This window comes from Tenrec ecaudatus, chromosome 5 (genome assembly GCF_050624435.1).
Source record: "Tenrec ecaudatus isolate mTenEca1 chromosome 5, mTenEca1.hap1, whole genome shotgun sequence".
NCBI classification, from domain to species: domain Eukaryota; kingdom Metazoa; phylum Chordata; class Mammalia; order Afrosoricida; family Tenrecidae; genus Tenrec; species Tenrec ecaudatus.
Genome location: NC_134534.1, coordinates 84,830,050 through 84,849,607, shown reverse-complemented (window position 1 = coordinate 84,849,607; position 19,558 = coordinate 84,830,050).

The following is a 19,558-nucleotide window of genomic DNA, read 5'->3' as shown; positions in this document are numbered from 1 at the left end:
TCTATATTCTTTTTTTGTCTTCTCCCTTTCTTTTCTCTTTACCATCCCAGCCAATCATAGTGAGCACAGTTGTGTTTTTCCCCTGCTTTATCTTTCTTTCTTTTCCTTTTTTTCTCTCTCTTTGTTCTCTTCTCATCTCTCTCTGCTTTTATTATTCTATCCTATACTTCCGCACACCACTGTTGGTTTCCAGACCCCTACCCTCTGACCAGGGCAACTCTGCCCACCAAGTGGGGAGAGCTACAGCCTCCACCTCTGGCAGTGATGCACACGGCATGTGAAGCTATCGCATATTTTTTTCTTTTTAGCTCCTCTGTACTTTCTTCCTTTATTCTTTTTGTTCTTCTTCACTTTTTCTGCTTGTCTCGTCTTCCTCTATGTCTTCTCTCTTTCCTACCACTATCTCAGCAGATAGTTTTCCTATTTTATTGTTTTCCTTTTTTTGATTGTTTTTAATTCTGGTTAGTCTGTGAATTTTTTGGTGTGTGACTGGCTGTTCAATTAGCATTTTTGCTCCTGTCTTTGTTTTCTTATTTCTCTACTTTTCTTCTCCTCTTCCTCTTTTACGTTTCACAAGCCACTCTCAGTCTCCAGGTCACTTACCTCTGCCTAGGGCAACTCTGAAGGTCCAATTGCGGGAGCTCCTGCCAGAATTTGTTTGCTTTACATGCAGCTCAGGAAATCATGTCATTCCTCCTCCATTAACCAAGCAGCTGGGGTTCTCACATTCAAATGGCTGTGGGAACTATAGCTTAAACCCTGCAGCCCTAAAAGTGACTGGGGGAACTCATTCCCACCATCGGTGGGGCACCACACTGCTGTGGAAACATCTGTACAATTCCAAGGTGATCTCTTTGACTAGGGTACTTCTGCCTGACAGCTACATTGCTCTACATCAAGGAGGGTACACACACATGCTCTCCTCAGCACTCCAGTTGCAGAAAGAAACACCACACGCCACCAGAGGTGTGCCAAGCACCATGATACAAACCACTATAGCTCACATAGAGATCAGCCAGTGAACCAACACGCTTTTGGGCCCACAACCTGACCAGTGTCACATGAGAGAACTATCCCACTCACATTCCAAAGAAGGGAATACTGGTTGATTAGAGTAAGAGTGAAACCACGGGAAGATATAGCAGTAGCCCAACCCCTCAGTACAGCAACTGGAAGGTAGTTCGTAGAAGCACTCGTATGAGACCCCCAAGATACAGCACAGTGCTCTTTGACACTGGAAGCTGGCTGTAGGATACTCTAAAACAACATGTGAACAGCAATCAGCCCTAACAGACTCAATGAACATGCAGGAAAAAAAGAAGACCATGCTGGAAGAACTCATGAACCTAACGATGTGGATAGAAGAAGCAGATATTGACCTGCCACAGAAAGAAATTTTCATAATGCTGCTTGGAGTATTACAGGATATGAGGAAAGCCATGCAGAAAAAGGATAAAATTAAAGAGGAGATAAAGGCAACACACTGAAAGTAAATATAAGACTTAAAGAATGAAATAACAAAATCCAGTGCCAAATTGACAGACTTTGCCAATAGACTTGAGAAGGCAGAGAATCACCCCAGTGACCTAGAAGATAACTAAGTGGACCTTAACAAATGGGAAAAGCAGTCAAAGGAAACAATCATAGAAGCTGAAGAAAACTTGAGAGACATGTCTTATGCTATGAAGAGGAATAATATTAGAATAATTGTACTACTGGAACAAGACACAACAAAGCAGTCAACAGTGAAAATAGCAAGGGAATTCTTAGAGGAAAACTTCCCCAGCTTAATAAATGAAAATCAACCAACTATTCAGGAGGCTGAAAGAACAGACTGAATCCCAAGAAGTCACCAAGACACATAAGAGTCAAATTATCCAACTATGAGACAAATGAGAAGATCATAAAAGCAGCTAGAGAAAAGCAAATAGTCACATATAAAGGTACCCCAATAAGAGTGTGTTCAGACCTATCAGCAGACACCATGAAGAAGAGGAGGGAATGGAGTTACATATTCCAAAAATTGAAGGAAAAAAATGAGAATCCAAGAAGATTATACCCAACCAAATTATTTATTAAGATAGATGAAGAAGAGTCTTCACAGACAAGAAAAAACTCAAAGAGTACATAAAATGAAACCTAGCCCTACAAAAAGTTCTTGCCAATCCACTATGGGCAGAAGATCAACACTCACCGATTGCAGATAAAAGACCATTATATAGAACAACTCCACCCATAGGGCGACAAAGTGAACACAGCCCCCAAGATAGCATTGGCTTAATAGTGGAAAGAAGGCAATAACGAACCACAAACACACACCACACAAATGGATAAGATAGGGAGGTAGGAAAACGCCAACACAAAAAGTACAAGATGACATCACAAAGTCCACAGATGGGTGTAATAACACTGAATATCAATGGCCTGAACTCAGTCATTAAAAGGTGGAGGCTAACTGACTGACTTACAAAACAAAGCCAATCAATCTGCTGCCTACAGGAGACACATCTCAAGCTTGCAGACAAAAACAGGTTGAGAATTAAAGGCTGGAGAAAAATATACCAAGCAAACAACAATGCAAAAAAATTAGGGTTAGTGATCAGAATATCGGACAAAATTTATCTCAAAGTACAGGCTATCGCAAAGACAAGGAGAGAACTATATAATGCTGAAGGGAACAGTACACAGGAACAAATGAGCATAATAAATATATACGTGTCCAATGAGAGACCCACGAAATTCATAAATCAAACACTCCAAAAGATGAAAAAAGAAATCACAGGCTCAACAATTATAGTTGGTGACTTTAATATACCACACCCTGAAAAAGACAGGTCACTGGGAAAGAAACTCAATAAGGAAGCTACTGATCTAAACAGCACAATTGGACGACTTGACTTGATATTTTCAGTGTTTTCCACCAAAATGCAAAAAAAACACATTATTTTCAAGTCCACATGGCACATACTCGAAGATAGATCACATGCTGGGCACAAGTCAAACTTTGACAACATCTAACACGCATTCCTGTTTAAGACACTCAAGAAGATAGGACTAAAAGGAAAATTCCTCAATATTACACAAGCTATATATGAAAATACAACTGCCAACATGAGAGTCAATGGAGAAAAGACTAAAACAATTACACTGAAAAAGGGAATCAGACAAGGATGCCCCTTGTTCCCACTCCTATTTAACACCATACTAGAGGTGCTAGCTAACAGCATAAGACAAAGAAAAGACATCAAAGGTATTCAGCTGGGGAAGGAAGATGCGAAATGATCATTATTTTCAGATGATATAATTCTATACATGGAAAATCCCCTAAACTCCACAAGTGGAGTGTTGGAAGCAATAGAGGAATATGGCATAGTGGCAGGATACAAGATCAACAAACAGAAGTCTATGTGTCTGCTATACACATCAGACAAGATCACAGAGGAGACAATTTAAAAGGTACATATATAATAGTCAAGCACAAATTGAAATATCCAGAGATATACCTGACTTAAAAAAATAAATATTTGTATGAAGAAAATTACAAAAAACTATTGCAAGAAAGCAAGACCTCAACAAATAGAAAAACATCCAATGCTCGTGGATTGAAATACTCAATATAGTAAAGATATCAGTACTGCCAAAAGCACTATATAAGTTCAATGCTGTCCCAATACAAATATCACCATCCTTCTTCAAAGAATTGGAAAAACTGATTACCAACTTCATATGGAAAGGGAAGAAGCCCAGAATTAGCAGAGAACTCAAGAAGAAGGACAAAGTAGGAGGACTTGCTTTACCTGACTTTATCACGTATTATGTGGCCACAGTAGTCCAAACACTGTGGTACTGGTATAACTACAGATATTCAGAGCAATGGAAAAGAGCTGAAGACCCAGAAATTAAAACATCAGCATACAGGCAACTGATATTTCATAAGAGCCAAAAATATCAAATGGGAAGCAGATGCCCTCTTCAATAAATGGTGCTGGACAAAATGGATATCTACCTGCGGAAAAATGAAGCAAGACCTTTCCCTCACTCCATGAACAAGAATAAACTCAAGTTGGATCACAGACCTTGAGGTAAAACCCCAACTTAGTAGGGCCATTAAAGAGGGAATTGGGACAAACCTGAGAACCCTGGCACATGTATTGCATAGGCTATTGGAAATGGGGAAGGATACAAATACAGAGGAATTACAAATAGACAAGTGGAATATACTGAAGATAAATCACCTGTGTATATCGAAAGAATTCACCAAGAGAGTAATAAGAGAGCCCACTGACTGGGAAAACATCTTTAGCAATGACACATCAGACAAAGGCCTTATTACTAAAATCTACAATACTTTGCAAGCTTACAATAAGAGAAAAACTAACTGCCCAATGAGGAGGTGGGCAAAGGACCTGAACAGAAGTTTCACAGAGGCAGAAATCTGAATGGCCAATGAACATATGAGAAAATGTTCCCGATCATTATCCATAAGAGAAATGCAAATCAAAACAACTATGAGATACCACTTAGCACCCTCAATGATAGCCCGATTCAAAAAATCAGAAGGCAACAAGTATTGCAAGGGTTGTGGTGAGATAGGAACTCTCATCCACTGCTGGTGGACTTGTAGGTGTATGTACAGCCACTATAGAAATCGATTTGGTGATTTCCAAAACATATGGAACTTGAGCTACCATATGACCCAGCAATCCCCCTACTGGGCATATACTCATAAGAGTCAAGAAACAAACCAGGGACAGACATCTGTGCTCCGATGTTCATCATAGTACAGTTCACAATCCCAAGGAGTTGGAAACAACCCAAATTTCCATCAACAGATTAATGGATTAAACAGCTGTGGTACGTACATACATACAATGGAGCACTATAAATCGCTAAAAAGCAATGATGAACTCATGAAGCATGTCACCGCATGAGAAGAACTGGAGGAAATTATGCTAAGTGAAGTAAGCCAAGCACAAAAGAAGAAGTGCAACATGAGTCTGCTGAGGTAAGCTTAAAACATGCAAAAGGAGCATAGGAAAAAGCTACTGTATACAATCGTTCCTGGGGTGAGGTCCAGGTAGTATGGCAGGAGCCAGACTAAAACCAGAGGTACATATGGTAGCCAACTAAAAATGCGGGGGAAGATAGAAATGTGTAGAGGGGGTAACAGGGCACAAACCCACGGAAGGGAAGGGTATTGCTTATATCTCCACAGGGGAAAGGGGACCAAACTTAAACCCGGTGTTGCAGGATGTGAATGCAGGGTGGCAACAGGGAGCAGGGAGCCAGGGGAGGGGTTTGAGGGCCTGGCCCCAATCCCAACTATGTGGACAACTGCCCCTCCCCACAGAAGAATTTACTTTAGAGGACAGCACTGAACCTGCAGTTAAGGGAGGGGGACATGTATGATCAGAGCACACGGGAGCAAATGAAGGGGAAGGAAGAGAGAGTGGAGTGCATCCTGGCCCACCAAGCCTGGAGGATGATTTCCCCACTCTGAACAGCCAATGCACAGAGTTGACCATATGGCTGGCCCCACTATGAGACACAACATCCCTCACTGACCCATGGCCCTACAGGGGAGAACACTGGAGACTTGGTGTCGGGATTGGCCAGATCTGACCCCAACAAACTGAAGCAAAACAATAAGGACGTGTGGCAGAGCAGTGTGGAGAGCAGAGCTGGGTGGTCCCAAGGGAGTACAAAGGATAGACTCTGGGACCAGAGTGTGGCACCCCATCAGACTCACCTGGGGGGACACTCGTAGAGTCCAACAAGACCTTAAACTAATTACAGGTTTTTCCTTTTTTTAAAAATTTTTTAATTAATTAATTTATTTTTTTGGTGTGGGGGCATCAGGTTATTTTGTTGTCATTGTGTTTTCTTTTGTTGCTTTGTCTTGCTATGTCCTGTTTTTTTGTGCACATTATCTCTGCAGGTCTTTCTAGATAAGATAGGCTCTATGAACAGCCTGGAGGAGGAAATAACAGAACCAATGGTTCTGGGGGACATAGGAGAGGGGGAGATAGGGGAAAGGAGATGGTTTGACCAACCTGGGAACAAGAGAACAAGTGATCCCAAATTAGTAGCAAACAAGGTGTGAGAGGCCTGGGAGGGATTCAGCAAGGGCAAAGTAACCAAGAGAAATTACTGAAACCCAAATGAAAGCTGAGCATGAAAGTGGGACAATTATTATTTACATACTTGCATATATACATATATCATTCTCAGGGAGAGAGTTGCTTGCCATTTATGAACACAACACTGTTCAGAATACTCTTATATGTACTTTTATGTGTTTTAATTTCCTCATAAAATATTTTAAGTACAAATGGTAAATAATAGTGGAGGTAAAAATAAAGGTGGTGTTCTTGGGATTAAATTTGTAGGAAGTTTTTATAAAATAGGCCTAGAACAGCAATCTAAATTGGATAATGAAAAACTCTGGAATAAAGCACTAAGGAAAATCAGAAAGTTTACCTGTTCAGAGAGGACAGCCAGAAGCAACACAAATAAGCTCAAATGATACAAAAAGTAATGAGAACTGTGGATGTGCTGGGGAACTTCTTCAGAAAACTTATATAATGTTAGTCTCTCTGCAGTGGTAAGAGCAAAAGCTAATGACAAAAAGAATGTTATCAGCCAAGAGGAGGTGGTATGGTATTCAATGATCACTTTTTAAATTTTGGGACTTTCAGTACACAAAACCTAAAAAAAAAAAAAATGTAGTATTAGGAAAAAGAAAAATCAATTATCTTATAATGGTAGAATCTGCACATTCCGATTTTAAATAATTGTTGGAGTCCTTCTGTCTAGAGCAGTGGTGCTCAACCTGTGGGTCATGACCCCTTTCACAGGGGTCACCTAATTCATAACAGCATCAAGATTACAGTTATTAAGTAGCAATGAAAGTAATTTTATGGTTAGGGTGTCACCACAACATGAGGAACTGTATTAAAGGGTGGTGGCATTAGGAAAGTTGAGAACCACTGGTTTAGACCTATATAGAACTTCATAGGGATTAAGTATAAAGACTAATTGCATTCATTCCATTATGGAAAATTGATCAAATTGTAAGAACCAATTAAGACAAATGGAATTATATGCAGAATTACATTATATTATTACTTGAATCACTAAGCAATTGACTCAACTCAATGCCACCAAGTCCATTGTGACCAACAGTGACCCTACAGGACAGGGTAGAACTGCCTTTTGGGTTCTCCGTGGCATTAAATCTGTACAGGCGTAGAAAGCTTCCTCTTTCTCCTGCAGCTGTTGGATTCAAACTGCTGATCTTGGTATTAGCAATTCAGTGTTTAGCCCACTGTGCCACCAGGGCTGCTAGTAGTAGTGTAAAATAGCAATAATATATCTATGGGAGTCTTATTTATATCCTTAGACATTTTCACTCCCCCTGCTATGACGGGACTAATATTATTAACATCTATTTCTACCAGTGGACAGATTGAAATAAAGATACATTATACATGTTCAAGAGAAATTTTCTTTTTGTTCAAATAATGTTTTGCCATTTTGCTTCTTCATATTATGCAATTATTTGGTTTTGAGGGAGAGAAAAGGAAAGAAAGATACAAAAAATCTAAAATCAACTCCTTTCACACGCCCATCACATAGTAAATATTAAACTAAAGCAGAGAGTTCACTGTTACATATATAAGCACTAATTTCAGTATTGATCATGGGAAAAAGCACAAGAAGATGTCTACTATTTCCATTCTATTTAATGATTTATAGCTATGTGATAACTCAGTATTTCAAATTTTAAAATTGGTCACAGCAAAACCATGACATTGTTATTGTCGTTCCAGGTGCCCATTTTCATTACCTTTATTAGATGTAGAGTATGGAGTTCAAAACACTGTAGATGCTATTTTATTTTTTAATCATTTTATTGGGGTTCATACAGCTCTTATCAAATCCATACATACATCCATGTGTCAAGCACATTTTTACAATTGTTGCCATCATCATTTTCAAAACATTTGCTTTCTACTTGAACCCTTGGTATCAGAGCCTCGTTTTTTCCCTTCCTCCCCCTCCCATCATCATGAATCCTTGATAATTTATAAATTATTATTATTATTTTCATGTCTTACACTGAACTATGTCTCCCTTCACCCACTTTTCTGTTGTCCATCCCCCTGGAAGGGACTTGTATGCAGATCATTGTAATCGGTTCCCCCTTTCTCACCCGACTTTCTTCCCCGCCTGGTATCACTACTCTCATTATTGGTCTTGGGTTTATCTGTCCTGGATTCCCTGTATTTGTGTAGATGCTATTTTAAATGAGCAATTAACTTCCAGTTTTCTCTAGGTTGCATTGATCATTAAATTGTCAGTTGATAATCAATGAGTTCTTTCTATCACTTAGGTTATTCTTAACAAAATATCTAGTCGTTGCTACTTCTTTGGCATAGAAAGAAACCATTTTTTCTTAAATAATAGAAGGAAAACCTTTAATAGTGCAATAGAAATTTATTGGTTCATTGCAATCACACTAAAAACATTAAGTACTTATTTAGGCCTTTCAGAGTACAAGCTATTTATGTTCAACACTGAATCAAGCAGAGCCTAAATAATATTAGTTATTTTAGGCTCATTATATTGTTTTCACTAATGCACACTTGTAAGATGCCTGGGTGCTAGTAACAGAGTTCATTTTACAAAGTTAAAATCTGCTGCATCTAACCTACTCAACCAGGCATCCTCAAACTATGGCCCGTGGGCCACATTTGGCCCACTGAGGACATTTATCTGGCCCACTGGGTGTTTTTGCCCCGTTTGTTTTTTTACTTCAAAATAAGATATGTGCAGTGTGCATAGGAATTTGTTCATAGCTTTTTTAAAACTATAGTCCAGCCCTCCAATGAGTCTGAGGGACAGTGAACTGGGCCCCTGTTTAAAAAGTTTGAGGAGCCCTGTGACTCAACAATACCTGGAATAAAGACTTAGTGAAGTACTTCTATAAAGATTGAGGACAAGGATACTCTGCTTCAGAATCAACTTAATGGGAATGGGTTTGGTTTTTTGTGTGTGTTTTAGGTAGATTTCTATTTTTAAAACAAAGGATAAAAGTCCTGAGTATATTGGCAAATAGATATTAAGGACATTTTGCAAGATCCTCATTTCATGAAAACACCCTTAAAATTTCAGGCAAAACCGGTTTTATCTTATTTTTTAAGCGTTTCATTAGAGACTCATACAACTCTTATCACAATCCATACATACATCCATTGTGTCAAGCACATATGTACATGTGTTGCCATCATCATTCTCAAAACATTTGCCTTCTACTTGAGCCCTTAATATCTGCTGCTCATTTTCCCTCTCCCTCTCCACTCCCCACTACCTCATGAACCCTTCATCATTCATAAATTATTATTATTATTTTGTCATATGTTACACTGTCTGATGCCTCCCCCTGCCTTCTTACCTTCTGTCCATTCCTCAGGGAAGAGGCTATACGTAGATTCTTGTAATCAGTTCCTCCTTTCTACCCCACATTCTCTCCACTCTACAGGTATCACCACTCTCACCACTGATCCTGAAGGAGTCATCTGTCCTGGATTCCCTGTGTTTCCAGTTGCTCTCTGTACCTATGTACTTCCTCTGGTCTAGCCAGATTTGTAAGGTAGGATTGGGATCATGATAGTGGAGGGGAGGAAGCATTTAAGAACTAGAGGAAAGTTATATGTTTCATCTTTGCTACCCTACACCCTGACGGCTCATCTCCTCCCCACAACTCTTCAGAAAGGGGTGTCCGGTTGGCTACCAATGGACTTTGAGTCTCCACTTTGCACTGACCCACATTTTCAATGATATGCATTTTTGTTCCTTGATGCTTGATACCTGAACCCTTTGACAGGTCGTGGTCACACAGTCTGGTGTGTTTCTTCTATGTGGGCTTTGTTGCTTCTGAACTAGATGGCCACTTGTTTATCTTCAAGCCTTTAAGATAACAGATGCTATATCTTTTGAGAGCTGGACACCACCAGCTTTCTTCACCACATTTGCTTATGCACACGTTTGTCTTCACTGATCATATCAGGGAGGTGGGCACCCATTGATATGATTTTTAGTTCTTTGATGTCTGATAACTGATCCCTTCTACACCTCGTGGTCAGCCAATCTGGTGTGCATCTTCCATGTGGGCTTTCATGCTTCTCAGCTAGATGGCCACTTGTTTATCTTCAAGCCTTTAACACCCCAGACGCTATATCTTTTGATAGCCAGACACCGTCAGCTTTCTTCACCATTTTTGCTTATGCACACATTTTTCTTCAGCAATCGTGTCGGTATGCATCCTGTAATGCCAATTTAAGACAACAAAGTGTTCTTGCATTGAGTAAGTGCTTGAGTGGAGGCCCAATGTCCATCTGCTGCCTTAATACTAAACCTATAAATATATGCACATAGATCTGTTTCCCTACACTCATATAAATATATTTACATATGTACATTCCAGTCGTTAGACCTCTGTAAATACCCTTTGTCACCTAGTTCTTTCCTCTATTTCCTTTTACTTTCCTCTCGTTCCACTATCATGCTCAGACTTCATTTGGGTTTCAGTAATTTCTCTCGGTTACCTTGCCCTTGATGAATCCCCACCAGGCTACTCACGCCCTCCTTGCTACTGATTTTGGGTCACTTATTGCTCCCCTCTCCCTGGGTTGGTCAGCACCACCTCCTTTCCCCCTCCTCTCTCTCTCCCGCGTCCCCCCAGAACCATTGGTCTCGTTGTTTTCTCCTCCAGACTATTCATCCAGTCTATCTTATGTAGATAGATCTGTAGAGATAATAATATACACCGAAAATCAAGTCATAGCAAGATAGGCAATGAGTGAGAACACAGAGATGACAACAACAAAAAAAAGGAACCAATTACCCAAAGAAGAATAAATTAACTAAAAGAAAAAAAAATTTTAAAGAAAGAAAAACCTGTAAATAGATCAAGGTCTGATTTTTTATCTCTAGGCATGTCCTTCAGTCAGGTCCAATGGGGTACCATGCTTTGGCCCCAGAGTCTGTCCTTTGTACTCCCTCAGGGGCTCCCTGCTCTGCTCCCACAGTTGCTCTGTCACACGCTTTTAGTGGTTTGCCTCGGTGTCACAGGGTCAGTCTGGACCAGTCCCATTCCTGAGTCTCCAGTGTTGTGCCCCTTAGGGCCCTGGGCCATCAAGGGACGGCATGTCTCTTAGTGGGATCAGCCATATTGTCCACTCTGTCCATTGGCTGTTCAGAGCCGGGATATCATCCTCCAGGCCTGATGGGCAGAATGTGCTCCACTCTCTCTTCCTCCCTCTTCTTTGCTCCCATTTGCTCTAATCAAACACGCATGCCCCTCTCCCCTAGCTGCAGCTTCAGCGCCGTCTTCTCAAGTAAATTCTTCTGGGGTTAGGGGCAGTTGTCCACATAGCTGGTATGGGAGCCGAGCCTTCAGGCCCCTCCACTGGCTCCCCACTCCTTGCTAGCACACTGTATTGATCTGATATTGGCTTTATATCTGGTCCCTCTTTCCCTGTGGAGACACAATCAATACCCTCCCCTTGGGTAGGTCAGTGCCCTATTCCCCCATCACACATCTTTTTTTTTCTTTCCCCTTTCCTCCCTCTACGCCAATTTTAGTTGGCTACCATATGTACCCCTGAATTTTGTCTGTCCTCTACCATACTACCTGAACCTCAGGTTTGTATACACTTTTTTCCTGTGCCACTTTTGCACTTACCTTTATATATATATATATATATATATATATATATATATATATATATATATATATATATATATATATATATATATATATATATATATCTTACCTCAGCGGACTCATGTTATAGATGTCCTTTTGTGCTTGGCTTACTTCACTTAGCATAGTTTCCTCCAGTTCTTCCCCATGTGTCGATGTGCTTCATGTGTTCATCAGTGCTTTTTAGTGATGCATAGTGCTCCACTGTATGTGTGTACCACAGTTTTTAATCCATTCATCTGTTGACCATCAACTTTCTTCAAACAATTGGAAAAACCGATCACCAACTTCATATGGAGAGGAAAGAACCCCCAATAATTTTTTTTAATTTAGCATTTTTCCAAGGACAATTTTCATAGAGAGAAAGGAGAAATGAAAACAGCAAACACAGAAAGGAAGTGGGACAAGTTGATGGTACATTGAGGAAATTGCAATATATGAGTCGAAATAAATTATATAAACTGTCGAATATAAAAGTGTTGTTCGGCTCTGTAAACCTTCACCTATTCACAAGAAAAAGTTCTAAAAGAATTTAAAAAACAGTACAGAATGTTCAAGTTCTCTAGTTAGGATGTAGCTAGTTTGGTAATGAATGCTTCACTTGTTTCCCATCTCCTCCTGTCCTTAACACAAACATACGCACATGTTGTTAAGTATTATTGAGTCCATTTCCATTCACAATGATCCTGCATAGAACAGAACAAAGCACTGCTGGGTCCTACACCATTCTCACAGTGTTGGAGTCCATTTTTGGAGTCCCTGTTGCAGTCCACTCCTATCTCTAAGATGGTTTCATAACTTTGCCTGCTGTATGAGCTACTATATTCATGGATACATTTGCAGCGTATGTAAATACATATGATGAGGGTCTTCCTCATTCACATTCATGCTTTACCAAGCATGTTGTCGTCCTCTAGGAAATTCTTCCACTTGGCAACATGACAAAAGTGGTGAGACCAAGTCTTGCCATCCTTGCTTCTAACAAGCATGCTAACTCTATTTCAGGAGTGGGCGATATTTTTTTCTTGCCAAGGCCATTTGGATATTTATAATATTTGTATTTGTGTTTATATTTATAATTTTTATAAATATTATACTTATAATATTTATAGATGTTTATGGTGTTTTAATATTTGTAATATTATAATATAAATTATATTTATAATATTCATAATATCCTTCATTGAACCATTCTGGTTAAACATTTAATTAACTTACTGTCTCTCAAAGCACCCCCCTTCCGCCTGAGCCCTTGGTATCATTTTCCCCTCCCTTCTTTCTGTCCTTCCCTCATGGACTCTTGATAATTTATAAATCATTATTATTTTGTCATATCTTGCATTGCCTAATGTCTCCTTTCACCCACCCTTCTATTGTCCACCCCACCACCCCCCCGGGAGGAGTTTATATGTAGATCCCTATAATCAGCTCCCCCTTTCTATCCCACCCTCCCAGCATCGCCATTCTCAGAACTGGTCCCGAAGGGATCATCTTTGTTGCTTTTAACTCTTGTACTCCTTTGAGTGCTTTTCTTTGCCTTGGTCATTTTTACTGTCTCACCCACCTTATTGAACATATGTTGCCTTCCTCTTCACCCAAGTTAACATGACTGATTCTGTCCATTTGGTTTTCCATGCTTACTTCCTCAGAAGTGGGCAGCCTATTCCTTTTTCATTGTCTATTTTAGATGGGGTTCTCTGGAGAAACAAAACCAAGATACCTATTATTTTATATAGATTTATATGGATAGATAAATACAACATATGAAATAAACAGCTAATTAGTCTATAAAAATGTACAGATGGCTCAGAGCAACTAACTTCTGTGAGACAGTTAATACACTGGCAGCCCTTCAAGCCTTGAGGGCTTCTGGGTGCAAATCAAGGAAGCAGACAGCTGAATCTTCTGTAGAGCAATTTAGGCAATCTGGCCACAGGCAGCAAATAGCAAGGCAGGTCACCAACAGTCAGCCAGATGACAGAGTCCAACAGTCCCTAATTCAAGCGATGCATAATCCAGTAACATGGTGAAGCAGGTCTTGAAGGAACCTCAAACTACAGAAACACAGTCCATGGCTTAAGTGTCCCACGGGTAGTGTAGCTCACAAGTTGAGGCAGAGAACCAGCTAAGGCAGCTGCACACTGGTCTGATCATCAAAGAGCAAGAGTACAGAAAGGTGAGGCTCCCAGAGCCATTTATCTCTCCGCCCTTCAATCATCCCTCATGTGTTCATTGGCCAGGTTGGCACAATAAACCTACCTATTATGGTTGTCTGTTTTCAGTCTGGAAGCTCTGCTGAAACCTGTTCACTGAGGATGACCCTGCTGGCATTTGAAATAGTTTTGACATATCTTCCAGCTCTATAAGCTCCTATAGTATGACAAGCTAACAGACAAGTGGTGGGGAGAAAGATTCAGTGAGTCAAAATATAGATTGAAGAAAGTTTCTAGAATGAGCACATGGAGAATAGAGAAACACGAGTTGACAGAAATGAAGAACAGATCCAACAAGATTTAATATATATGCTCTATTAGAATCCCAGAAGAAGAGAGAATTTGAAAAAATGCAGATGATCACTGATAATGTTTCAGAATTGATGAATTTGTGACAGAACTGATAAGGGGCACGCAAGTATTTTGAAAAATAATAACTATGCATAAATTCATATCTAGATGTATCATGGTAAATCTCCAGAAAAACCAATAGGGAAAGAAACTTGAACAGTAATTAGAAAGGAATTAAGTAAAGAACAGTGACAATTAGATTGATCGGTGACTTCTCAAATGATATCATTGAAGTTGCAAGAGAAACATATAATATCTTCAAAACAATTAGAAAAAAATAAGCAGTCACAAGGTAATTGGTTTGAACGCACCAGTATTTCCACGGGAGAAAGAGAAGACTTTTGGATCCTATAGGGTCTGAAGTCTCAGAAAACAAAGGGGCATCTCTACTGTGTCAGATCTGATCACTGTGAGTCAGAATCAACTTCATGGCAGTGAAGTTTTGCGCTGGATGCAGCAGGGAGGGGGGCGCGGAGTTGTTGTTTATTTTTAAGCAAGCTAAGAGAAGGGTGCCATCTACTGGAAAGATATAGAATTACACCAAAATGAACGTATCTTATTTTATGTGTTGTTTTGAAAAAACTGTGCCTAAGAAATTGACCTACAGGCACCTAATTTCATCCTTACCGCGACCCTGGATGACAATGAGTTTGAGTGAGATTGAACTTCATGTTTCAGGAGCCCTGGTGGCACTGTGTGTTATGCATTCGGCTGCTAATCACAAGATCAGCGGTTCAAAAGCTTGTAGGAGAAACATGAGATGTTCTACTCCCATAAAAATTTACAGTCCCACTTTGGGCCTCTACTTAAATCTTACCTCAGCACAAGAATGGTTTGTTCTAATAATGTAGCTTTGTATGATACTCACCTTCCAGACAGGATCGCTGAAGACAAAAATGGGCACATGAGCAAATGTGGTGAAGAAAAGTAATGGTGCCCAGCTACTAAAAATATATAGCATCTGGTGTCTTAAAGACTTGTAATTAAACAAGTGGCCATCTAGCAGAGAAGCAACAAAGCCCACATGGAAGGCTGTGTGAACATAAGATGTCGAAAGGAAAAGATGTGAAAAGTTCAAAAACAAGCAACCAAACCGATGTGAAGGAAAGGGTGTGGATGTAGTAGAGACCCAAACCCCACCTTTAAGGTCATCAGACAGTCCCTCTTAGAAGGGCCACCTGGAATGGATGATAAATCCAAGGTGCGGTATGGCACTAATGAACCACGTAACTATCCTCTCGTTCCTTAATACTTCCTCCCCTAACTATTATGGTTTTTATTTGTTTTACCTCATTCATCATGTCAGGTTTGCATACGCTCATGTGTATATTTAAGATCATTCAATACGTGAAAGCCAAGATAGATAACCCTTTAGAAATAGTAACAGGAGTAAAGGTTCCCTGAGGAGAAAGGAAACGAGTGGGGGGGAGGGGGGCGATAGGGGGCTGATAGTGTGATGACTGTATAACACCACTGAGTGGGATCAAAGAACAGGATTATATGTGAATGGATATATTGGATGTATAAGGATGGTGTGTGTGTGTGTTTTTGTGTGTGTGTTTGTGTGTGTGTGTGTGTGTGTGTGTGTGTGTGTGTGTGTGTGTGTTTGTGTGTTCTCCTGGGGAGTATGGTAGGGGAGAGAGGGTGTTAAAGGAGAGGGAGCTGACATCAAGGAGTTGAAGAAGACAGAAAATGTTTTGAAATTGATTGTGGTAGCAATTGTACAACATTGCTTGATGTGACTGAAATATAGAATGTTATGATATCTGTAAGAGCCCCCAATGAAATGATTAAAAAACCATTTACAATCGCAGAAGCCCATAGAAACAGTTCTACCTTGTCCTACATAGGTCACTATGAATTAGAATTAGCTTGATGTCTGTGAGTTTTTGGTAATTTCATGCCTCGTCTGGTCTCTACGAGTCAGAATCTATTCCAGGGTCATGAGCTGCATTTTTTAGTTAAAACACACCATTTTTTTTCTAAATGCCTTTAAGTAAGTACTTTAAAAAATGAAATTAGTAGATAACACAGCTCCAAAGTCCAGTTATTCATCAGCAAACAAAAACACTACTCTTTGTTTTGTTCATAAATTCAGGGCAGGGGAAGAGGGGGAATTACTATTTCTACATGGCAAAGTTTGCCACAGAAAATGTCTATAGTATCTGTGGCATCGCACGGAACACCGCTGAGAGACAGACTATTGCCCTGGCCAGAGAGGAGCCATTTGTGAGTTTCAAGCAGGAGAGTGACGTGAATAGATCTGCATTTTTTAGAGTCTGGCAGCTGGGGCACAGGAGTGAGAAGAGACTGGATGTGGAGGGCAGTAAGGCGTCCACCCCTTGCTGTTGGAATGATGCTGGAAGCTGTGTCACCCTGGGGGTGGAGGGAGGGCACTCCGCCCTTGGGGAAAATGATTAACATTACTTACACCGGTTCCCAGTGGGAAAATCTGCCCAGTATTATGTGTCTCATCATGCATGTTTGCATATGATCTTTTTCAGTCCTCTGCTTTGAGGAGGTAGCTCTTCTCCAGCTGAATTTTGAGGCCCTCCCAGCTCAAGCGGACCACCTCCGGCAACAGTGCCAGAAGATGTGCTTCTGCGGAAGTGGACAGCCTCTTCCTTCTTCCCAGCCTGTTCTTAGTCTGAAAGTCCTGCTGCACCCCATACACCATGGGTGGCCCTGCTGGTGTTTGAAAGGCTGGTGACACAGCTCCCAGCATTGCGGCAACAGCAAGGGATGGGCCCCTTACTGCCCTGCAAATGCAGTCTCTTCTCACCCCTGTGCCCCAGCTGTCAGACTCTTGTGACTCCATGTGTCACAAATGCAAATATATCCATGTCACTCTCCTGCTTGAAACTCACAAATGGCTGCTCCACGGCCAGAGCAATGGTCTCTCAGGGGTATTCCGTGCGATGCCGGAGGTGCCATAAGACATGTTCTGTGGAAAGCATTGCCGTGTAGAAATAGTAATTCCTCCCTCTCCCCCTGCCCTGAGTTTATGAACAAAACAAATAGTCATTTTTTTGTTTGCTGATGAATAATTGGACTTTGGAGCTGTGTTATCTTCTGATTTTCATTTTAAAAGGTTGACCTAAAGGCCTTTAGAAAATTAAACAGTGGTGTGTTTAAACTCAAAAACTAGCCTGGAGTATATTCTGACTCATAGAGACCTTATAAGACAGTATAAGTGCCCCTATGGGTTTCCTAGGCTGGAAATTGAATTGTAGAAGGAGGAAATTATCTTTATAGGAGGAGACAGCCTCGTCTTTGAATTGACCATGAATTATTTATTGAAGAGATACCAATGTTCTTATGTATTAATGTTTTTAAAACAATTTTAAATACTTGGTAAAAGATGCTATGTGTGTTAGTCCAAGTAAACTAGAGAAACAAATCCAGGGAGATTCATATATGGATAAGCAAGAACTTTATATCAATGAGTAACTGTACATTGAGAAAACATCCCAGCCCAGTCCAGATCAAGTCTGTAAGTCTGATATTAGCCTATATGTCCGATACCAGTCTGTAAATTTCTCTTCAGACTTATGCAACACATGCAATGACACTGAGTTCAGGAAGATCTTGTGGATCCAGTGGTGGTAGAAGCACCTTAGCACCGGCATGGGTATCCACGGGGCTCCTCCAGCTCCAAGATTCTCGCTGCCTTCAGCATAGCTCCATGTGGCTTGTCAACGGGAAAGTCTCACAGGGAGATGAAGCAGAGAGAGTGTGTCCCACTTCCAGGGAGGAAGACCCAGAATCCTCTGGAGAAGGCCATGCCCACACAGAATCCTCATTGTCTATGGCCTGGTTGATAGGCTAGACGCCACCCCTTCACAAGTTGACAGATTATGTAACTGCCGCACAGTGTATAGAACATGAAATTACCCAAAACTCACAGACATCGAGCTAATTCCAACTCATAATGGCCTATGTAAGACAAGGCAGAACTGCACCTGTGGGTTCCTGAGACTGTAAATCTCTAGGAGAGTAGAAAGCCTCATCTTTCTCCCACAAGGTAAGTGGTTTTGAACCGCTGACCTTGCAGTTAACAGTCAAATACATAACACACTCTGCTGCCAGGGCTCCTTGAACATGAAGTTCAAACTCACTGCCATCAATGGTCCATATGAGCATGAAATTAGGTAAGCCAAATTCTTAGGCACAATGTTGGAATAAGAAATCTTAGATGCAGAAAAATATTAACAAAATTACATTTGAACCAGATTATTTTTATTCCATATCAATTAATTGGAGTTTTGAATCTATCACCAGTGCCTCAGAAGACCTGGAAATCTACTTCCAGAAACCAATTAGTAAAAACCCCATGGTACCCAGTTCTTCTCTGACACAAAAGGAAATTGCATCATCTTGTTTTTAATTAAAATATATATATATATATTAAATCAAATTTTAGCACAAGATGTTTCAGTTTGAACATAAAAATTGTGCTTCCCGCGCCTTGGAAAGCGTCAGGAAAAAAAAATTGTGCTGCATACCACTTGGCAAGTTGACCACAGCCTCCTCCTTTTGATTTACAGTCTATCATTCACAAGGATTGGTTATATAATGGGTGATTGTATAAACAAATTGTGTGAGAACATCCTCTCAGATATTTTAAAGACTGGTGTAATAAAGCATATGACTTCACGGAGAAGATTTTAACACTTGCCATGCAGCATGCAACAAATAATTACATAAGTGTTTAATTGTAACGATATTGATTTGTAAAGTTAAAGATAGATAAACATTATATGTATAATGAGCCTATGGCTATGTTAGATTAGGTTCTCTAAAGAAGCAAAACCAGGAGTCTTATATTATGTATATAAAAAAGAAGCTTATGTCAGAAAAGAAATTTATATCAAGAGTGTGGCTCACAAGGCTGTAGAGGGGCTAACCCAGCCAACTTTCATGGGCCAGGTGCTGATCTGAAGGCCCTTCCCAAGTCATGCAGTTGCCAGGCCAAAGAGTCAAGGAGCAGGAGGTAGAAGGGCAAGGCTGGGAAGCAGCAACAGTGTGGTTTTGGAGGTAGCTATGACTGGGGCGGCAGCGGGACATGGGTACGGGCAAGTGCAGAAGGCAAGGCGAAGCCAACAGCAATGGGCAATGGATACAGGGTCCACAGCTGTAAAACGAGGAGAACGTGCCCGCCTGGCGACATTCACGTGTCTTTATATAAAGTATGCCGCATCCCTAAGGAGGCAGCATCAGGCTG